Raw genomic sequence first — 22,933 nt, 5'->3', positions numbered from 1 at the left:
ATAAGCCTCTGTGCGGCAGACAGAAAGCGCTAGAGGCGCAGTGCTGATTAAAACTCAGACTGCTATCTATCATCTGCCCTCCGCCCCTGCCCCTTCCACCCTCCTCCAGCGCTGTCTTCCTCATATTATTCTTTAGTGTGGGCGCCACGTAACAGATGGGTTTCCCAGAATCCAATATCGTTTGCTGGGGTAAAAAGCATTTGCATGTGCCCATCACCCACCTACAGAAAACACCCATATTCCTCACAGTGTAAGTAGCGCTCTATGGCATGCATCTTTCACTCTTTCTTTTCTATCCTTTTCTCTGTCTTTACCCAGTCTCACCCATGCTCTAATTTCTCTCAACCAGTCAAAGCTTTTTCTCTCTGCTCTTATCTTTTTTATGGTTGCTTTTCTTTCACTGACAGATTCTGTGACTGTCTTTCCCTCTTTTTTCTCTCTCTAATTCTTTTTGACGATTCAATATTCAAAGGAGCATTTTTTTTTTTTTTTTTTGCATGATAAACAATGTTTACATTGCCGAAAAATTAAGTGAAGTGTGTATTTTTTTTGTGTGTGTGTTAAAGGGATAGTTCATCCAAAAATGAAAACTCTGTCTTCATTTTACTTACCTTCAAGTTGTTCCACACCTAAATTACTTTTTTTCCCCTGTGAAACAAATAAGATGTTTAGCATAATGTCCAAGTTGCTGTCTTCCATACAATGAAAGTGGATGGGGACCAGGGGCTGTCAAACTCCAAAAAGAACAAAAAAGCATGCAATATGCATAAAAGTAGTCTATATGACTACCATATATGCTATATTCCACTTCTGTTGCCATATGCTAGCTTGGTGTTTGGAGCAGACCAAAATGTATGCTGTGGTCACCATTTACTTTCATTGCATATACATTTTGTAGTTTTTTCAGTTGTATTTATATCAATTTGCTGGTTGATTCCCCCCACAAGTGTAAACACTGTGGCTCTATGGCACTACCAAAACATTGATTTTTCTATTTAAGACACAGCAACCAATGGCATGAGGTTTTTTGTACGACCAGTGGCAGATGGGGAGAGTTCGGGAAACCTGTTTGAAATCAATTACCAAATTCAGAATATCATACTACTATACTTCTCTTACTATTTCCAGCATATATACTGCAATTCATTATTTTTGCAATTCCGTTTGGTGTCGCTAGGCCCTGAAATCACGTTATTTTTTAGTATAAAAATGTGTACTAATGTTTTATCTCATAGGTTATGTTCAGCTTGGTCTTGTTTCTGTTCCACTGGCCCATTTAAAAAAGATTTGCACTTCCTGGGGTTTCATCTAACCAAACATGATTTAACCAGTTCATGCATTAGATTTTCACTGAAAATTGAAAATTGCCAGTTTGCGAATGAGGATAGAAGGTGACCCTAATTTGTGAAGTTAGGGCATGAGGTCAAGAAATGCAAACTGTTTCGATCTCATTTTGTGTGTAATAAGAGCACAGCATGTCCTCTGGTAGCCAGGGTCTGTCTCTCGCTCTACTTCTCTCTCTCCCTCTCATTTTCTGTGTCCTGGTGGCCTGCTTTTAAAGCCCCACAGTTATAGGATTATGTGTGCCATGGTTGACTTTGTAAAAAAGGAAAAAGAGAAAGAGAGTTGTCAGCACACAATGTTCTCGATGGGCAAGCACAAATGGAAAGGCCTTTAAAAAAATATCACCTGGTAACACGAGGACACCCTTGGGTTTCTGGGAAACAGTCTAGGTAGGTGATCACAGACAACATGGGCAAAACGGACACAAAATTTGGGTAAAGACTGAACTCATACTGTATGTTTTGTCACCATGGAAACATACTAAGTGCATACAAAATTAAATAAACCAAGTCACTTGTATGCTTGTAGTCATGCATATATAGTCTCTCTCCATTTCAGACACACAGAAACATATTATAATTAGGCTTTATCTGAAACTATGGCATGTATGTTCCAACCCCCACTGCAAACAAATGTGGAAATGAGCTGTAGGCTGCAGATTTGCTTTTGTTTTATCCTTCCTATGTTTCTATCCTGTCTAATCCATCACTTCCCTCTCTTACATAATGGACCCAAATACTTAGCTCTAAAACTCTGCATCTGTTGGCTCCTGAAATTATGCTAAGGTCTGTTTTTCCCCCATATTTTGTGTCAGCCCTTACCCCTTACTGCTATATAATAAACTGTATATATTCTGCATAATATATAGTATATCACTGCTAGACCCACACAGAATCTATGCTCATAGAGTTTTGCAGAAAGCTCTGCAGATTTACACAGAATTGGAACGCCCGTCAGTAACAAATTCTACATATTCCTCGCCCCTTGAATGTGTGTTAATTGTAAACAATTTGGGATAATTTTATAATGCTTTCAGCAACCAATAAGAGTGCAGTAATTTATGCTTTAATTCATTTTACAATGTTTATATCCATTCTACAAATTGTGCTCCAAAATCAAAGTTCTATCTGGGCCAGGTCATAGCTTTTATAATCCATTACAAATGCCTTCCCTTTTTTTTCTTTCTTCATATTAATTCCTGTGTATGCCTATATATTTGTATTTGCATATATTAATGTCTAGCTTAATGCATGCACATATTCTTACATTTTTTGTTTCGTGTCATGATCAGAGGGAATGATGAGGCTCAGGACCCAAGCGCAGAGTTTTAAAAAACAAAGCATTTATTAATATAATAAAAAGGGCAAAAAAACAAAACTCCCACAAGGGGGAAAACAAACATAAACAACCCCGTAGGGGAAAAAACTCTGTCCAGCGCAGAATATTTTTTCAGAGCTGGACTGGGACAGACAGACGGGGAATCAGGACCAACCGGACCGAACAGGGGAATCACAAACAGGACCGAAATGACAACAAACAGGACCGACTGATTACACAAGCACACAAGACGAACTGGCACTGGACAGCACACATGAGGAGACTAAAATAGGGAGAGAAATCAACAGGTGAATAAGACGGCAGTTGTGACTAATAAACTAATAATGGGCAAACAAGGAGGCGGGTAAGACAGAGAGACATGCAGCAATACAGAAACAAAACAAAGCCACGTGCTCTCACAAGACAACAAAACACCCAAATGGCATGAGCGCACATAAGACAATAAGGCAATATACGCTCATGCCAACCGACAAACAAGACGAGAGAATGCGTAACAACGCCAAACAAAGCGATGCCACGCATTCTTACACTAAACAAAACCTGAGTGTACATCGCAAGGCAAACGCCACATGATGCATGCAACAGGCAACAGAAACAAGATAGGGCACCTGTGCAAGAGTTCGGCCACACACAAACTCAAAATTTTAGACCGAAGGGACCAAACCTCGGCACAACGTGAAGACAGCTCGCGACCCGGGCGCGCAACGTGAGGCGCATCCGTGTTCGCGAGAGACAGACATAAACTATTGACGTGAGTGCATGCCGCCAAGATGACATAAGGACGATGCACCCACATCAATAACAGACACAGACTGAAACCGAATCAGACAGAAAGTCAGGATTTAGACACCATGCTCCGGACATGAAACAAGACAGACCGAAGAGCGCACGGCGGGGAACTCAGCCAAAACCATGCGCGCTCACAAAGACAGACAATGAAACACAAGACAGACATGGGATGATGATGCCACAGTGCTGTCAGACAAAAACCCAGACTGACAGAGTGACAGGACCATGACAGTAGTGTTGGGTTTGAGCCCACCTTAGTCGAGTCCGCGTCAAGTCCGAGTCTTTAAACAATCGAGTCTGAGTCCAAAAGGGGCACGAGTCGGACTCAAGACCGAGTCCAGAACAGGCCGAGTCTGAGTCAAGTCTGAATGAATCTGTTCAAGAATCTGAATTAAAATTGTAACCCTAAACTCAACGTCAATATTTGAAGCTTATTTTAACCTTCACAACTAAGAAAAACAATTTGTCAATATAAATGCAAAAAACAAATGATTAGTATTCTGCTGAACAGACTTCAAAGTGGTTTCAGAATGAAAGCATATGCATATGCTTTATGCAATTATTTGTTTATTTTTTTCCCCTCAACTCAAACATAGACTAAAGAAAGTGAAAGCTGCGTTAGTCATTACAACCAGAGTTATTATTGTTTCGAATTTTTATTTAGTTTTTATTTCTACTTCATTTTCAATTTGTCCATTTAATTTAGTTTAGTTTTATCTCAAATTATGGGTGAAATACATTTAATGTAATTAATTAAATACATTTAATGTGTTTAATACATTTAATAAATGGTAATATTAAATAAATACAACAACATAAAATAAAAACAGAAAATATCAGATACCATTAAAAAAATTATACTTATAAACTACAGTACAACACTTCACACTTTTCAGTCCTCCTGCTGTGTCCAGGTGTAGCCTACTTCCCTAGTCAAGTCAAGATACAATTTTTGACAAACTCAAATTGTGTGGATAATAGATTAATTGAGACTTCTCCCCTCACTTGTGTTCATTGTATTTTCTGACTTTTTTGCCATTGAAACGCAGGTGCCAGCTTTACAGGTAACACACAGAGGTTGCGCTCCAAATATGTGATGGACTAAGTTGTACAATTACCATCATGATCTGTTTCATCCATCATATTAGTTTAAATGTCCCTGATACATAGTAAATTTGATTTTGTCTCAATATAGTCAACTTTTTCGTTAGAAATGACTTTGCGTATAAGCGTAGAGTCTGAGTCTGATAAAGAGTCTGATAAGAGTCTGATAAAACATGTGTTCTATTTAATAATTTGCAGAGTTGGGGATCTTACTTTTTAAAGTGTACTTACATTATTGATATTTCTGGATGAGAGCGGCAGAGCACGTCTGGCGATCTCTTTCCCGCACACACATACAGCATGGGTGCGTGGGCGAGAGAGTTAAAAAAGTACTTTGAAAGAGTGCGTGCTGCTGCTCTCAGCCAGAATAATCACACTTGCTGCCATCTAGTGGAATAAAATAAGACTTTAGAGGGAGATGGTGTGAACAGAACCAGAATTACATGCTTACAAAGTTAGGACAACAACTATATATATATATATATATACAGGGTTGGGAGGGTTACTTTTTAAATGTATTCCACTACAGATTACAGAACACATGCAGTACAATGTAATGTGTAACATATTCCATTAGATTACTCAAGGTCAGTAACATATTCTAAATACTTTGGATTACTTCTTCAGCACTGGTAGATTTGTTCACTTGTTTTGACTATAAAAACTCTGCCAGTACAGTAAGACAAAATACACGTTAAAAATACATTCTCTGAAAAACCTAAATATCTTATGCAATGGTGTTTCTAAAACAAGATAAATCTAATTGATCTTGTTTTAAGGATTTTTAGATATTTATACAGGAAAACAATACAAAAATTATATGGTCTTACAAGAAAAAAAGAAATTATGATCCAACATGAATTTTCTTGATAAAAAAATATGATCATGCCTTGTAACGTGCATGTAAAATGACTAGAAATAGCATTTTAGCTTAGCGTAAAGCTGACAATTTACACAAGGTTTATTTCTATTTCTTCTGCTCCGAACTTACTTCTCTGTCTGCTCGTATGAATGTAACACATCATAAGAAAGTGTTTCACCACTGTTCAAATGCACTTTGGATCGCATCATTTATATGTATAAATGTTTACCATCTGAAAGGACTAAATATTAAATAAATCTTATGACAATAAAATGCAAAGTAATCTCATCAGTAATCAAAATACTTTTTGAATGTAAATGTATTCTAAATACCAATGATTTATATTGTAACTGTAGTGGAATACAGTTACTTATATTTTGTATTTTAAATACATAATCCCGTTACTTGTATTCCGTTACTCCCCAACTCTGTATGTGTGTATATATATATATATATATATATTAATTATTCATATATTCATATTTTCTATTCATCATAAGATTGTAATACAATATTAATTATGAATAATTGGAGTCTTTTTATGTATATATATATGTGTAAATGGTGAGCTTTTAAATTTGAGTGTGAAAAATTGCAGGCGGCAGCCCAAAAATTGCCCATAGTTGAAGAGGTTAGTTTGAGGGTTATGGTTTTTGTTTGTTTGTTTTTATGACCTTTTTTCAGTTGGTGGGTAAAGGGGTACAACAGAAAATCTATGCAAACAATATTTTGTGTTGTTATGGTTTCCTCTTCTTGTATTTCTTTTTGCTTAATAAAACATGTTGAAAAACAACAATAAAAACAAATGCAGCAAACAACTATAGTATTAAGCTATGAATTTTGCAGGGTCTCCACAATCATGGAAAACCTTGAAGTTTCAGGAAATTTCAAAATTGTGATTTCCAGGCCCGGAAAAGCAACGGACATTAATGAAATCTTAAAATGTCATGGAAATTCCTATAGGAAGCATACAGTAAATTTGTCTAGTTAGTCTACACTCTGAAATATTTAATTACTAGAAATGGCTGTTTGTGAGGGCAGTCTCCTTCAAATTGAATACCTGAATTATAGAAAGAACTGAATATCATAGCAGGAACAGTTCACCATATGTGTCTTCATTATAATATAGTAGATAGCTCAGTCTTCATTTATCTAGTAAATATTTAGCCTAACAACAGGAGCTTTGGAATTTGGGAGACATTCTTATCTTTGATGGATGCCATTACTCTTGCTGACCACCTGCCGATAAAACACACACTCAGGGGTGTATCCAGCCTGTAACCTTTTCTCAAATACCAGGTGTGTGTGTGTTTCTGCTTGTGTGTAGCTGCTTTCTTTCATAAAAGGAGTGTCTATCCTTGAGTGCCACTTCTCAGATAATAATCTCGCAGGCTGTTCTATTGTACGCTCTGGCCCCAGCTGTTTATATTTCATTCATACTTGTAATTTGTGCGCCACTAGCATCACCAAATGGATTTGCAAAGAAAAAAAAAAGGTTTTCCCAACAATCCCCATGTATGCCTTTGGTCACATAAATAGATAGTCCTGCCCCAAATTCACACCATTGGTTGAGCCAATGATGTCATAGGTAAAGCAAGCTTTTAGATTTATCTGCTCTTATATTGGTGCATCAGAACGTCTCTTTCTTTGCTGTAAACATGTTGCAACATAATGGCTGTCTCAAAATCTAGTTTGCTGCTTACCTATCATACCCTAATAAAAAAGTACTATGGCTGTATGTGAGATTTAGAAGGTATCCGATTGTATGTCCATGGTACTGTGGCAGAGTGGAAATGTGTCTTGTCACTTTAAGGATCCGACACCAATCCCTTATGGTACAGTATAAAATGGCTGCTCGTTAAAGTGAACCAGGTGTGACAGGTGTGGTGGAAAACCAAGTGTGCAGAGATGTTTGAGGAGCAAGTTTTGCCATTGTGTACTTTGAGTAATGGGAACACCATCGGAGGAGAGAGGACAGAACCAAAAAGGGGGCTGATAATCAGCACTTCCTGCAGCATGGTGTAGCTAGAAATATATACCGGGACAGAGCTACCAAACAGGCAACTCAAGTTGATGTGGAATACAGAACCTGACCCGCCGAAGTGCTCTACTAGTACAGAGTTTTATTGGAGCTAATTGTCAAAAGCTAAAGGTCGTTTGATCTTCTGACCTGCCTAGATTCCCTTATTCTTTTGCTCTTCCTCTGCGCTCCTACAACTATTTTTTCACTCATCCAGGTACATTCAAACTCTCTAGACTCAATGCAGACTCCTTCCCCTACCCCAAAACACCTGAACACACATTCTCACACACCAACATTTTGATTGTTATGGTAATTTTGTTTTTTGTATCATATGGACTATTGGCATTAACATTGATCTGTTTGATTGGTAGTTGTTTTTGGAATAAACAAACCAAGGATTAAGTTATTGATAATTGTGTTTTATGAGGTTTCTTATTTTTGCTGTGATCGGTAGTTTTTTAGAGAGCTATCCAGGGTTAAATGATTACATGTTGACAGGCCAAATCCTGTCTGGCACCCGAATTTCATTAAAAAAACATTTGCTTAAATTTATTTTGGGGCCACCACCATTACAGTACTTTGATATACAGTAATGTGAAAAAGTATTTCCTGATTTCTTCTAATTTTGTGTAATTTTCATACTAAATTGTTTTAGATCTTCAAACGAGATATAACATAAAACAAAGGCAACCTGAGTAAACACAAAATACAGTTTTCAAATATATATATATATATATATATATATATATATATATATATATATATATACTTATTGAAGCAAAAAAGTTATCCAACACCTGTATCAACCGTGTGAAAAACTAACTGCCCCGTACATATTTCCGTACATCTCTGTGACATGCGCTCATGAGAGGGATGATGTAAGCTCGTTGGTAAGGTCCTGTGGAGGAAGAGGCAGGAAGCACGTCATTGTTAAAAAATTATTTATTATTATTATTTGGATTTTTATTTATTTATTTTTTTTTTTTTGACTGTTTTGGTTTGTGAACAGCGCTTGGTCTGTGCTTTGTGCAAGTTTCTATTGTAAACAATCACACGCTTCCTGACTCCTCCTCCACGTGACGCGTGACCTTACCAATGAGCTTACGTCACAGAGATGTATGGAAGCTAACATTTCTAGTTGAAAAGTATATAAGTATTGTTTTGTTTCTCAAAATAATCAATCATTTGTGTTCAGAAGAACTTTATTTGTCGATTGGAGTCATGTGGATTATTTTGATGCGCCCTAAATATGCATTTTGGACCATCAAAAAATGGAGGGCATTCACTTGCATTGTTTAGAGGAGGAGGCCTGAAATGAAATCCTAAAAGTCTTAAATTCTGTTTTGATGAAGAAAGAAATTCAGATACATCTTGGATGACCAGAGGGTGAGTAAATTGTCAGCAAATTTTCATTTTTTGGGTGAACTATTCCTTTAAACTTAATAGCTGATTGTGCCACCTTTAGCAGCAACAACTTCAACCAAATTTTTCTGATAACTGGAGATCAGTCTGTCACAATGCTGTGAAGGAATTTTGGCTCGCTCTTTTTTGCAGAAGTGCTTTAGTTCAGTCACATTGCAGGGTTTTCGAGCATGAACTGCCCATTTAAGGTCCTGCCACAGCATCTAAATCGGGTTCAAGTCAGGACTTTGACTAGGCCACTCAAAAACTTTAATTTCGCTTCCTTTGAGCCATTCAGAGGCGGACTTACTCCTATGCTTTGGATCATTGTCTTGCTGCATAATCCAGTTGCGCGTGAGCTTCATCTCACGGACTGATGACTGGACATTCTCCTTTAGGATTTTCTGGTAGAGAGCAGAATTCACATTTCCTTCGAGTATTGCAAGTCACCCTGACCCTGAGGCAGCAAAGCATCCCCACACCATCACACTACCACCACCATGCTTGACCATAGGTATGATGTTCTTTTTGTGGAATTCTGTATTTGATTTACTCCAGATATAACGGGACCCCTGTCTTCCAAACAGATCCACTTTCGACTCATCAGTCCACAGAACATTCTCCCAAAAGGTTTGAGGATTATCAAGGTGTGTTTTGGCAAAATTCAGACAAATCTTAATGTTCTTCTGGGTTGGCAGTGGTTTTCGCCTCGCCAGTCTTCCATGAATGGCATTTTTGCCCAGTGTCTTTCTGATAGTGGAGTCATGAACAGTGACCTTTATTGCTGCAAGGGAGGCCTGCAGTTACTAGGATGTTGTCCTTGGCTTTTTTTGTGACTTCCTGATGAGTCGTCACTGTGCTCTTGGAGGAATTTTGGAAGGTCGGCCACTTCTAGGAAGGTTCACTACTGTGCCAAGTTTACATACACCTTGGTATTTACTTGCTACTCAAGGGTAAATCAGAGAATACCATTGTATTACCATGATGACAAGGTCCAAAATAACTTGTTTTGGACACCATAATTTCACCAAAAAAGTACTGTGGCCATACCATGATACAGTGAAGGCATCAGATGGTATCACTGTGGTACACGGGAACTCGACATGTTGCTGCCGAATGTTCAGGTACCCTGACATCAACCCCATTCTGCCGAGTTACTGACAAGCGCCATCTCCTATCAGACATCTTTGCATCAATTCAAATGTGTTCACCTATTCAAGTGGCATGACTGATAGCACATTGTGGGAGCAGCCTAAGAGACCTGGGTTCTGGTCCCATGGAAACCAGTAAGTAATTGAGTTAACAATCAGTGATGAGCACGATTCAGAGGTTGCATTTTTTCCAACTAAGATTACATTTGTACTCCACTGATGGCTAGGTTTAGGGTTGGGGTTTGCATTAGGGTGTATTCTTAATAAAATATGCATTCCTTCTAACTGTATTACATTATTTACAAGTAAAAACAAGTCTCTTTACAACTCTATTTTTGCACCACTTCAACATTTATGGGACATTTCACCCAGAAACTGAAGCTCAAACAAACCCATCCTTTCAACAACACTTCCTGCTTTGGCCACTGGGGGCATAGGTTTGAATTTCAGTAAGTAAAGACTGAGTTTAGCTGAAGAACTGAATTCACAATGAGATCATTCTGTCGTGTTATATGGTATTTACGTGATACTCCAAGGTCAAAGAATGCCATATCAAAGAGTTCCTTGGATATTTTGAATAAAATATGTGGCAACATCACCATTTCTGTGGCTACACTAAAGGGCTTTGGGTGAATGGTGATCATGTATGCATCTATAGATCAAGTGTGCATGCTAGTGTGCCTTTGTGTATAATTGAAATGCTCCCTTGACGTGCTCTATATGGCAATGTACATGTCCATTTAGCTCTCCTTCTCTTTCTTAAAGGTGATAGTGCTCGTTTAGTGGATAGATGTATTACCTCTGCTCATCTTATACCTACAGTAATGACCTTTTGAAAATTCCTTCTCTCTCTCTCTCTCTCAAACTCTCCCTCTCTCCCACTTGTATCTTTTACCACATGTCTGCAGTCTCAATTAATTTCCCTTCATTTCATTTGGCTGTCTTAATGGACGAGGGGAAGGGGAAATAGAGCCCATTACTGTGCTATGGACTTTCATCATCTGTGTCTGTCCTTCTCTCCCCCCACCTCTCTCTCCCATGGGTCTCTAATGGCTAATGCTAATGAACATAGACATCTTTAACAAAAAGACATTGAACCAAAAAACAACTCTCTGTTTCCTCTATTTGAGAGAGGAAATTGTGTTTTACGGTTCTCTCTTGCTCTCTCTCTCTGTCTAGGTTTGTGTGTGTGTGTGTGTGTGTGTGTGTGAGAGAGAGAGTGAGTGTGTTTTGCAAGCACTTTATCTCAGAGTGGTGCTTGTAGACATGGCCAAGCCAAGTACAATGTATTGACCTCTGGCCTTGAACAAATGCTAATCAATGAGTCCAGCAGAGTCCAAGTCCAGGAAGTCCTAGGGGACAGCATTTAAAACCCCCTGCTTTCATGGTCTAGACAGCAGGCCAAACCCTTCTTTAGAAATAATCTTCTATATAAAACTTCCATTGGCTGATTTAACCCAATAACCTACCCCTTATATCCTCTCAGTAAGGTTTCCAGGTCTGTTCCCTTAAAGGCATAGTCATTCCAAACCTTATGACTATCTTTCACCCGTAGAACACAAAAGTTCATTTTTTATAATGAAAAGCATTTAGGAATGGGGCTGCCAAGCTCTAAAATGCCAAAATTTATCATAAAAGTGGTCCATGCTCCTTGTGTATTATATTCCAAGTCTCCTGAAGATATCTGATAGTTTTGTTTGAGGAACAGAGAGAAATGTAAGAGGGTGAGGGTGAACTATTCTTTAAATTTTACCTTCTACCTACCCTGCCTGCATTATTTCTGCACTTGTCCATACACCCTGTTTTTTCTTTTGAAAGGTTGCCAGATGTTCTTACCTTTACTCCCCTTTACTGTGTGGTCTTTTTCCAAGGGCTTTTGGCTTGACGTAACTTGCTGCACACTAACTGTCCCCAGAGGAACGTTCTCATGGAACGAGTGTCAAATTCTTCCTTGCATGCGCTCACACATTTCTCTGCCCATCTTTACAGTTTGGCTGCACACATGGATTGAGTGAGTTTTTATATACTGTGTGTGTGTGTGTGTGTGTATATATATATGTGTGTGTGTGTGTGTGTGTGTTTTTGTGTATGTGGTGTGAGTGGAGTGCTTTATAAAGGCAGTTTCTTCCCCAGTGGTTTTGGTTTGTTTGTAGCAGAACAGTAGCTAGCCCTGTAGTCCTATGTCATTGTGTGTGTGTTTGTCTCTTTTTATGTTTGTACATGTATGAATATTTTTTATTTATTTTTTACCTTTTGCCAGTGATACTTTGAGACTCAACCTGGTCTCGTAGAATCACGTTACTGTATCTTCATTTCTGTGAAAAGATTTTTACATGGCTCGTTGTACGTATCACGACAGTTTCCTGGTGAAATAAACACAAGAGGCATTAAAACAACAATGGCTTTTATTCACTTTGACACAGATCACAAGGAAAGCAGCAGATTATTTGTTCATAAACACTTTTCGCATTGCACACAATGCTATATTATGTCATCTAAACACTTACTAGAGCGTGTAAATTGTAAGGTGATACATTTTAACTTTCGCATTACGTAACCAACTACATTTATATGCTTGTTTAAGATCAAACTATGCACTAGCTTAACTACTAGAGCGTTGCACTTGTGATGCAAAGGAGCAGGGTGCAATGTGTGAGTCAGGAGTTTCATAGAAGTAAAATGAGGTGGTTACTTCAGCTATTGCGTTTTTCTCACATTTACTTTTATCACACTATCGGTTAAGTTTAGATTTACATTTTATGGTAGGGAGGTTTATGTTTGTTTAAAAACTAACCTTATAAACCTCATCTGTTTAAGAGAACATTTACCTAAATTTCACCTCAACTGCAGTGATACGTATAATGAAGGGCACTTCGGGAAGGGGATACCACATGAAGGGGTGTTCCAAATGAAAGTGAGCAACTCAAGCCCTCCACGAAGGGCCCTTCCTCAAAGCCGTAAGCGAAGGGTACATGCGATGGTCACTTCGAGGAAGTAATTTGACCATTTATGATTACGTGACCCTAGGTGGCGTGTCCTCGGGATATATTTTAAAGCAAGGTTGTTGATCAGAACATATTACATGTTCAAGCGCTATAGCCCCTTTATAACAGATACTTCTCCTCCACTGTTTAAATTCGTCCTCATTCATAAGATAGTAGACAGCCATAAGCAGAGAGATACTCCAAAAACAGGGTACATTTTTTTCTGTAGGCTAGGCCAAAACCTGTTTTTTTTTTTTTGTTGTTTTTTGATTTTTTTGTAAAAAAAAATATGAATTTATTATTAAGAACTCTCATGCACCAAATAGCTTTCGGCGGGAAACGTTCATTCATGTGTTTTATATACATTTTGTACAGATATATTACTATTATTATTATTATTATTATTATTAAAACAGCAACAGTAAGCTAATTTTAATAAGACACAAAAAACTATTACAAAAGTATATTTATTTGCAACAACAAATTAACAGCAATAAGAGTGCGCTGTGTCGTCATTGTAATGTTTCAGGCGAAGTGGAAGTGACATATGTCTTTAATTACTCCCTTCATCAAGGGTCCAAACGGCCATACATGAGACTCGACTGCCCTGCTTCCTCCAGAGTTACCACTTCAAGGGCTCAGCCCTTCGGAGGGAGTAGGGCATAGGGATGCTCACTTCCGTTTGGAATTCGCCCATAATGTCATTTTACAGAAATGTCGCCACAGTCAGTGTTGGGTGTTATCCAACTGCAAAGTAATTAGTTACTGTAATCTAATTACTTTTAGTCAAAAAAGTAGTGTAATGCTTTATTGTAATCAGATTACAGTTACTGATTTTTAATTTAGTTATTTTTAAGTACATCATAGGGTTATGCTTCTTTCTAATATATTATTTATGTAGAATACATGAATTATGGCCCTGTCATTGTGAAGGAGAAATGTGAGGTGCTGTGTATGACTTGTGTGTAACAATGAACAAGAAATATAGACAATGTTTTGAATTTGTTGAGCAGAAAAGTGTTTTAGAAAGTAAATGTGTATTACTGACTACTTCACTGGAAAGAGTAATCTGATTACAATTTTAGAGAAATAATTAGTCATTTGTAGTGGATTACTATTTTTAAGTAACTTACCCAACACTGGCCCTAGTCACATAATTTTCATGAGATTAGGCTGTTGAGACCCCTAGAAAGATCAGTGGTAGCTATATCAGTGAAACAGTTCCTTATGAACTTCTTTGGTTTTAGCTACTAGAATCTTACAACAACTAGCAATAAACTAGAATATATAGAATACAGTTTATGCTTTCTGTGCACTATTGTACAACACAATGAATCTTTTAGAATTAAACTACAGCAAAGAAAAGTCTGTTTTTGAAATTGGTACTCTGAATCACACATTGTTTCATTACAGCACAATGGTGACGCTGACATGATTGCTGGAGTTAATGTTATATTACTGCATCGATGTAATGGGTTGCACAGAGCTTGGGAGAAAGAGATCCAATCAGCAGAAAGATTTGTGAACATTATAATGCCTAAATTAAAATCCCTAATAGGCCATTTTGCCCATATTTATTGGTTATTTTGAAATAAAATCCAGAAAGAGCTGCAAACTGTTACTGCTTCTGATTCACTTTGCAGGTTGCATGTATTTTTAATGATTAAGTGTTGCTGGGTTATAGTTTGGCAAGGTAATGTACAATAAATGCTGTTGGCAGTTGCAGTCTACCCCAACACATGCACACCACTGCTGCTGAATGCTGGTCTCAAGGTTTTACTGGCTGTGACATTCAAGTCATTAGTGCAAATATGTGAGACATGGACCAATGCCACGGGCAACTATGGAAAGTGAAAGGAAAAGACTGAGGTGTGTGTGTGTGTGCGCGCATGTGCTCCTAGAGTAAGTCCACATGTCTCTCCCAATTATGCTGAAATAGCAAAGGTCAAGGTTCCTGAATCTTGGGTCATGAACCTAGACCTTTTATTATTACATATTTCCCCCAGTCCACCAGTTCTTCTCTCTCTCTCTCTCACTCACACACACACACACACACACACACAAACACACACACACACACAGCCATGCACGCAAAGCCTCATCATCGCCCTTAAGATATGCCATTTTTATCCCCTGTTGTCGTTCAAAAATAGTGTGTCTCCATGGTACAAGAAACAAGCACCCAGCATGCAAGCTTGTTGTCAAGCACATACATAAAACACAATGTGTACTGTCCACTGCAGTCTTACAACACATTTTCGGCCTGAATATGTACACACACCCACACACAGGTTACACACACTGCTGGTTTAGGCAAGTACTTAAATATTCATAAGGGCAGAATATGAAAGGACAGAGATGATCTGTTGAAGAGCATGCATGAGAAATTTTGAGGACTTTGTGAGGACTGAGTCAGTATGTGCGTATTAAACAAAATGTAAATACAAAATTCATGTCAGTGTTCATACATTCATTATGTCCATATTAGTAAGATTGATAATTACCAGAGACTATGTAGCAGAGATGAGCCACTTCTATTAAAATTAATGGAACTGGAACACCCAACGGTCAACAGATGTAGAAAGGAAGTCCCGCCTTATACGTAAAAGAGCCAATCACCTTTTAGATACAGACATAGCCTGTCAATCAACTCGAGAACACGCATGCATATTAGCTATACAAGCTGGGAAAATATTATTTTTTAGCAATATCTGAGGTAAAGAAGTACAATTTATTATCCTAGTGTTGTCAGATTTTACTGCCGATTTGAAACATGTTCTTTGATTGCAATATTTACAAACCGTTTGTATTAGCTATACAAGCTGGGAAAATTGCATTTTTTTGCAATATCTGAGGTAAAAAAGTACAATTTATGATACCAGTGATGTCAGATTTTACTGCCGATTTGAAATATGTTCTTTGATCGTAATATTTACCAACCATTTTTGAGATTTCTGTGTTCCCCCATTCAAGTAGATTGGAGCTGTACTTTCATGACTGGAAATAGCTTCCCGGGAGCATTCCAAAGATGGCCGCTAGTGGACTGACTTGCTAGAAAGACTTTGTTATTACTTACTAATTAGTTCTGATGGCAGAGATATAGCTTTCTAAATGCAAAACATTTTGCAAACTCTTCTATCCAAAGCAACTGACAGTGCATTCAACTTATAAATTTTAGCAGTACTTGCATTTTTTGGGAATCAAACCCATGATATTGGTGTTGCTAGCAACATTCTGTACCAGTTGAGCTACAAGAAAACTTCTAAATGAAACATTTCTATCCTATATGTGAGAGGTTGTCATGTCTTTTACCCAGGGCACCTAAAGTAGTAAATGTATGTCTTTAAATAGATTTTTTAATTTATAGTGGAGTATAGTTTATCAGTAGTGTGTACTTGAATTTAAGCCTGAAAAGTTCAGTTTGCAGTATGTTCCAGATAATTACTAAACATTATTCTTGTGTGTGCATGAATAAACTAAAGAAAAATGACAAAAACCTTTCATTTTTAAATATCCCTTCCATCATATTTTAGCAACACTGCAAATTTTGAGGTCAATGCAGAATACACAAATCAGGTATGATTAAACCGATCATGTCTGTGAAATGGATAAAGTGTGGTTTTGTTATAAGTAATGGCAAATTAATTGGGTACCTTTTATAGTAAAGTTTATTCAAACAGTCAGACAAGATATTATCTCTAAGAACTTTGGCAGGTCCAGACAGTTTTGTCTAGTGAACATTGTCAACATGGGCTCCTAGTTCATTTTTTTAAAAGTTATACATGACACTGTTAACACAAATGTACAATTTGTTTTTTTATTATTTTGTCAGTGATACATTAAAAGCATTGTTGCCAACTGACAGTATATGCTACGGGCATGCTTGCTGGTTTTGTTTGAGTCAGAGATTGATCTAACTGCATTAACTTATGAGATAGTTTTGGCATACAGACTATTCACACCATATTAAACTTAAAGGTGAAGTGTGTAATTTCTGTGCCATTAGCATCACCAAATGGAATTGCAAAAATAATGACATTTTAAACAGGTTTGCCACGCCATCCCCCCATCAGCCATTGGCTGGACAAACAGATAGTCCCACCCCAAACTCACACAATTGGTTGAGCCATTGTTGGTGTGTCAGGCTGGTTAGGATGCTCAAGCAAACAGCAAGGGTTTGATAGAGCCACAGTGTTTACACCTTTCGGGAAAATCAACTTATGAGTGGCTTACTTATAGTTGACTCTACACATTAAATTGTGATAGAAGAAAGTGTTTAAACATCGGACTAATTACACACATCACATTATGTTATTATGTATTATGAATGTATATAATGTGTGAGTATGTGACTGAGAAAGGTTCTAATGTTTTGGTATGAAACATTGTGAATGTGTGTACGTCAGTGTTTTTGCTGATCTATGCACCTTCTGCAGTCTTGCGTATTTGATTTACATGTGAAGTTGTGTGTGCTTTCAACCACACATGCTTTTATTGTTGTGTGTGTCCCTCATCCACTTTTAGCAAACATAAGCACCTACGATTATGTTTGTCACCTCAGCTGACAGGTGTTTTGTTTCTAACTGTGTGTGTTATTATATAAATATGCATTTAAATGTCTGTATGAAAAATGCTGCTAGTATTTGTGCTATGCCTATGTTTTATTGTGCACTGTATATTCATATAGGACACAAAAATGGATGACAGGTCTATTCTGATGGAGGGGGTAATAATGCTGATTGCAAATAATAAAATGCAACTAACCATTTAATTCTGTATAGTTATGATGAAAAAATAAATAGGCTTATTAACTTTTAAAGAGAAGGAGAAAGCACTCAATATACTTTGTTGTTAACGTAAAAGGCTGTGATTAAAATCAAACTCAATGGTCTAAAAGTTAAAGAGCACCTATTATGGTTTTTAAATGTGCCTAATTGTGTTTCAAACGTCTCATACAATAGATTTACATGCATCCAAGGTCAAAAAACACTTTAATTTGCTCATAATTTAAACTGTAGCATTACCTTTACCTACTCTGCTCTGATTGGTCAGATGTCCCAGTCTGTTGTGATTGGTCTACCACTTAGTGTAGTGTTTGAGGGCGGGTCAAAGCTGTTCGCGAGCAGCCAATGAAGACCAGAGGCGGGTTTTTTGTTACCAAATTATGTAGGTTAGTACAGGAAGTAAGTTTGGAATTACTAACGACTCGTTTCAGGTGTTCAGAATCGGTTCTTTCTTTTGGGAGTCAATAAATCCATTTGTCATGCACTTTGATTTTTGAAACTTTGCAGACTTTTTTACATTCACAGACAGCTATATAACACACTACATGAAAGGTAATATTTGAAAAACCATAATAGGTGCTCTTTAAGCTGTGCATTTTACAAAATTGTCAGTTTTCCTATTCAGCCTATGTCATGTTAATAATTTTGCATTTTTGGGACCTATGCAGTTCCTAGCAATAGTAAATTGCCATTAATATAGTTTTTTTTTTTTCTCCCAATTTGGAATGGCCAATTCCCAATGTGCTTTTAAGTCCTCATGGTCGCCTCAGTCCAGTTGGCGGAGGACGAATCCCAGTTGCTTCCGCGTCTGAGATCGTCAACCCGCGCATCTTATCATGTGGCTTGATGAGTGCATTGCCACGGAGACATAGCGCGTGTGGAGGCATCCACACTCAACTCACCACGCGCCCCACCGAGAACGAACCACATTGTAGCGATGACGAGGAGGTTACCCCATGTGACTCTACCCTCCCTAGCAACCGGGCCAATTTGGTTGCTTAGGAGACCTGGCTGGAGTCACTCAGCCAGCCCTGGGATTCGAACTAGCGAACTAGCGAACTCCAGGGGTGGTAGCCAGCTTCTTTACAATATCGTTCTTTTGAAATGAAATTGAAATGATTATATTTCATAACACATTAGACTTTAAATACATTTTTGTTTAATTTTGTTCGCTAAACAATTTTGTTACTGTGTTGGGTCACCAGTTGATGTCTAATGTAAACTCGGGGTCTTGAGGCAAAACCAGATTAGAACCACTGGTATTGTCGATATAGTTAGAGAGGAGACTGGGGTGAAAGCTATGACTTGTTAATTATCAATTTCTAATTTCAAGTACAACAGTATGATTTCATTGAATATATTGTTGGTGTACCAAAACTTTTCAATCAGATGTATAGCTCCTCTTGTCTTTGTGTCTCTGTCTTTTTTTTTTCTTTTTTTTTTTCTGTCTTTATTCTTCTCCCTGTCTTTCTCTCTCTCACACATACACACACACACACACACTGGGTCCTCTAATCTCTCTTTATCACACATTCTCACACACTCTCTGACATTGAATTAGTTTGAATTAGTGAGTTCATTGCTATGTAAAGGGGACCTGTGGGGATTAACCTACTTAGTATGGTGTTTAATAATATGAGTGAGATTTGAGAGCTGTGTGCAGCACAATAAGGTGTCTTCACTTGCTCTTTTTCCACTTTGATCTCTCCCTCTCGCTGCCTTTTTCTCCCTCTTTCTCTCTCGCATACGTTACTGCTTCGAGCTCTATCTCGAGCGGTACCACCATGATTCTTTGCATGCCTTCAGGGAAATTCATAATCCATATTCCATATGGAAGCAAATTTGAATTATATTTGAGTATATGTTGAGTAGGCTGGAGAATAAATGGGTAGAGTCGAGCAAAAAGATGAAAGATAGAGAAACAATAATATAAATGGGCCAGTGAACGTAAGGACTCTGTTTAAAAGACCAGAATTTCTGGTCACCAGCACATATTGTGTTTTGGATGCTGGGGCCGTATTGCAGAAACTTCCTAGACTTCTAACAGAAGAATCCTATATTTCTGTTTAGTAACCATGGTGGTTTCAGAATAACGACTTTCGCTTGAATATCTGGTAACACTTTAAAACAAGGTTACATTCATTAACATTAGTAGATGCATTAGGTTTCATGAACTTCCAGTGAACATTTTTTTTTTTTTTTTACTGCATTTATTAATCTTTGTTAAAGCTAAAGTATGTAACTTTTTCTGCATTAAATTACTTTAAATTACAACTTTTAGTTTGCCAATCATAGGTTAATTTTCTCAAACTGTAAACACTGTGTTTCTGTGGCACTATGAAAATTCCTGGGTTTTTTTTAAGAGACCTGCTTAGACCCGCCCAAACAATGTTACTTAACCAGTGGTGTGAGCTGGGGGGTGGGACTATGTCTTTGACCAACAGCAGAAATAAACTTTGTTTTCAAATCAGCTTTCTGAAGACATATTCCCGCGTATTCTGAAAGCTGTTTTGAAAACAGTGTTTATTTTTGCAAATCCATTTGGTGGCACTAGTGGCTCAGAAATTACATAACTTTGCTTTAATGTTTGTTAATAAAAATACAATTGTTCAATGTTAGTTCATAGTGCATTAACTAATGTTAATATATACAACTTTTGTTTTAAAAAATGTATTACTATATGTTGAAATGAACATAAACTAAGATATAAATTGTTTATAAGTATTGTTCATTGTTAGTTCATGTTAACTAATGTCATTAACTAATATTAACAAATGGAACCTTATTGTAAAGTGTTACCGAATATCTTTTCTTAAAGCCATGTCCACGTTAATATGTTTTCGTTGAATAATGGGTTGTTTTTTATACATTTACGCCTCTCATCCACACTGGAATGGTGTTTTCCTCCACCGCGAGCTGTACCGCTCTCTAGTACACGCTGCTCTTTGTAGCAGGGGGTAGATGGGTGGTGGAATTGAGAAAAGGCATGACAGGCTTGCAGACAGACCGACTGATTGCAGATAGACAGTTCTTTTCTCATCACTGGTCCTTCAAACAGTATTTTTCTCATTCTCTCATAGCTCGTGTGCTCACATTTCCAGGTTATGCTCAGATAGATAGTGTTAATGAGGGTTTCTGACAGACGGTCTGTGTGAAGATCCTGCTCTGTGCTCCTGAGGGAACTCAACAGTTAACAAGCTCACTGGGGAAGACCTTGGCAGCATTTTCCCACGCTGTCAAGCTGGGTTCAGGGCTTCAGAACAACCACTGAGTGTTAAAATTGTAGTCTTCCCCTCTTTCTTACTTTAACTCGACAGTGTATTTACACTTAACTTCAACTGAGAGGCATGGTGTCAAATTCTAGATGTATTGTGAGCTGTTCCAGATGTATTGATGTCTGTCAGCAAAACTGTAAGAATGCAGTAAACATTCGGACTGCAGACCATATTTTAGCATCACGTCTTTGCTAAACACTTGAAATAATGGTCAAATAATATAATGGTCAATGCCAATTCCGATATTTAGAGAGAGCAAGTTGGCAGATAGCTGATATATATTTATACAAGTTAATTCCAATACTCTAATCTGATTTTAAGAGTGCTGATATTTGCTATAACAGCACTGGGATGCTTCACTGTTTGTATCATTCCGCTTGTCTTTATTCACAGCTGCCAGTCTTTGCAGTTGATACTGCGTTGGCATAATTGTGCATAAAATGTAAGTTACTTTATATGAACTTTTTGCTTATTAAACTGTTTTGTAAAAGCAATGTCACACTCGCAGCCATGCTGTCAGCTGTGCTGAGTGGTTGTGATATTGCTTTCATGCAACAGCTCTATAAACAATGTTAATATTGAGTAACTTAAGTTTCACAAAAGATGTGGCCAATTAGTTTGTATATTTTACGTTGTATTTACTCAAAAAATATTGGAAACAGATATTGTGTATTATCCAATTGACAATTGATTTTGGCATATTTTAGATTTGACATAAGGGAGTGCTAACATTTGTGTTAATAAGCCAAGCTGACACACTTATGAACCAATATCTACCAATCTCAAAATGGCAAAATATCAATCAATTAACCCTTAAACACATACCTCCGGTCTTTAGTTACCGGGGACCTCATTCCTACCCTTGTACTTCATGTATTTTTTGGAGTTGTGCCCACACAACTGAAGTGTGTAACCAGTGTGTAACACACACACAGTACTGTGCAAAAGTTTTAGGCACTTGTGAAAAACTTTCAAAGTGAGGATTTCTTAAAAAAAATAATGACATACAATTTCATTAATCAATTAACATCATACAAATCCAGTAAACAGAAAAAGAGCTAAATCAATATTCGGTGTGGACACTTTTGCCTTCAAAACAGCATCAATTCTCCTACTTACACCTGGACTTTTTCTTGGTTGTTGGCAGATAGGATATTCCACACTTCTTGGAGAATTCACCACAGTTCTTTTATTTATTTAGGCTGTCTCAGTTACTTCTGTCTCTTCATGTAATCCCAGACTGACTCTGTGTTCAGTGGGGGGCTCTGTGGGGGCCATGACATCTGTTGCAGGGCTCCCTGTTCTTCTATTCTATTTGCAAAAGGAATGTTTGGGTGTCTAACATTAATATTTCCTATTGACACACTAAAGCTAAAGATATAAATAACCATCTTAAGACAAATGTTTTTGTGAAAAGACTTTTGCACAGCACTGTATATACACTATATATATATATATATATATCAGTATCCCATATGCATGTACATGCATATTATACATGGTATTTGATACTCAAGGAGGTGCTGTTGTTTCAGTGATTGGCTTCATTTACATTTGACATTGCTATTTGATGAAGAAACAATGTGGGAGTTAACTATAGCAAGTCCAACACATGAACAGTATGATATGACTATTGTCATTTGGGTACTACTGAAATTATGTAAGTTGTGCATCTATTTAGACTCAATAAGTGCCTGAGAAATACTTTTCATTATGTGTTATATGGAGCTCAATATGTGTTGAACAGCCAGTTGCATCTTATGAAATTTCAGTGTGAAAGTAATGAATCCTGTTCTAGATTTGTCCTGATATGTTGCATTTTCTCTTTGATCTTTGAATACATCAAAATATATTTTATTTTATTATTTTCTAATTGTC

The 22,933-nt window shown here is 37.4% G+C and overlaps 1 protein-coding gene across 9 annotated transcripts in view; it reads left to right on the top strand.

Moving 5' to 3' along the window:
* Positions 1-22,933, top strand: part of LOC127452287 (retinoic acid receptor alpha-B) — a 183,314-nt gene that overhangs the window by 56,826 nt on the left and 103,555 nt on the right. The window lies entirely within an intron of this gene.

Source organism: Myxocyprinus asiaticus, chromosome 14 (genome assembly GCF_019703515.2).
Source record: "Myxocyprinus asiaticus isolate MX2 ecotype Aquarium Trade chromosome 14, UBuf_Myxa_2, whole genome shotgun sequence".
NCBI classification, from domain to species: Eukaryota; Metazoa; Chordata; class Actinopteri; order Cypriniformes; family Catostomidae; genus Myxocyprinus; species Myxocyprinus asiaticus.
This window is presented reverse-complemented; position numbering and strand designations above follow the sequence as displayed.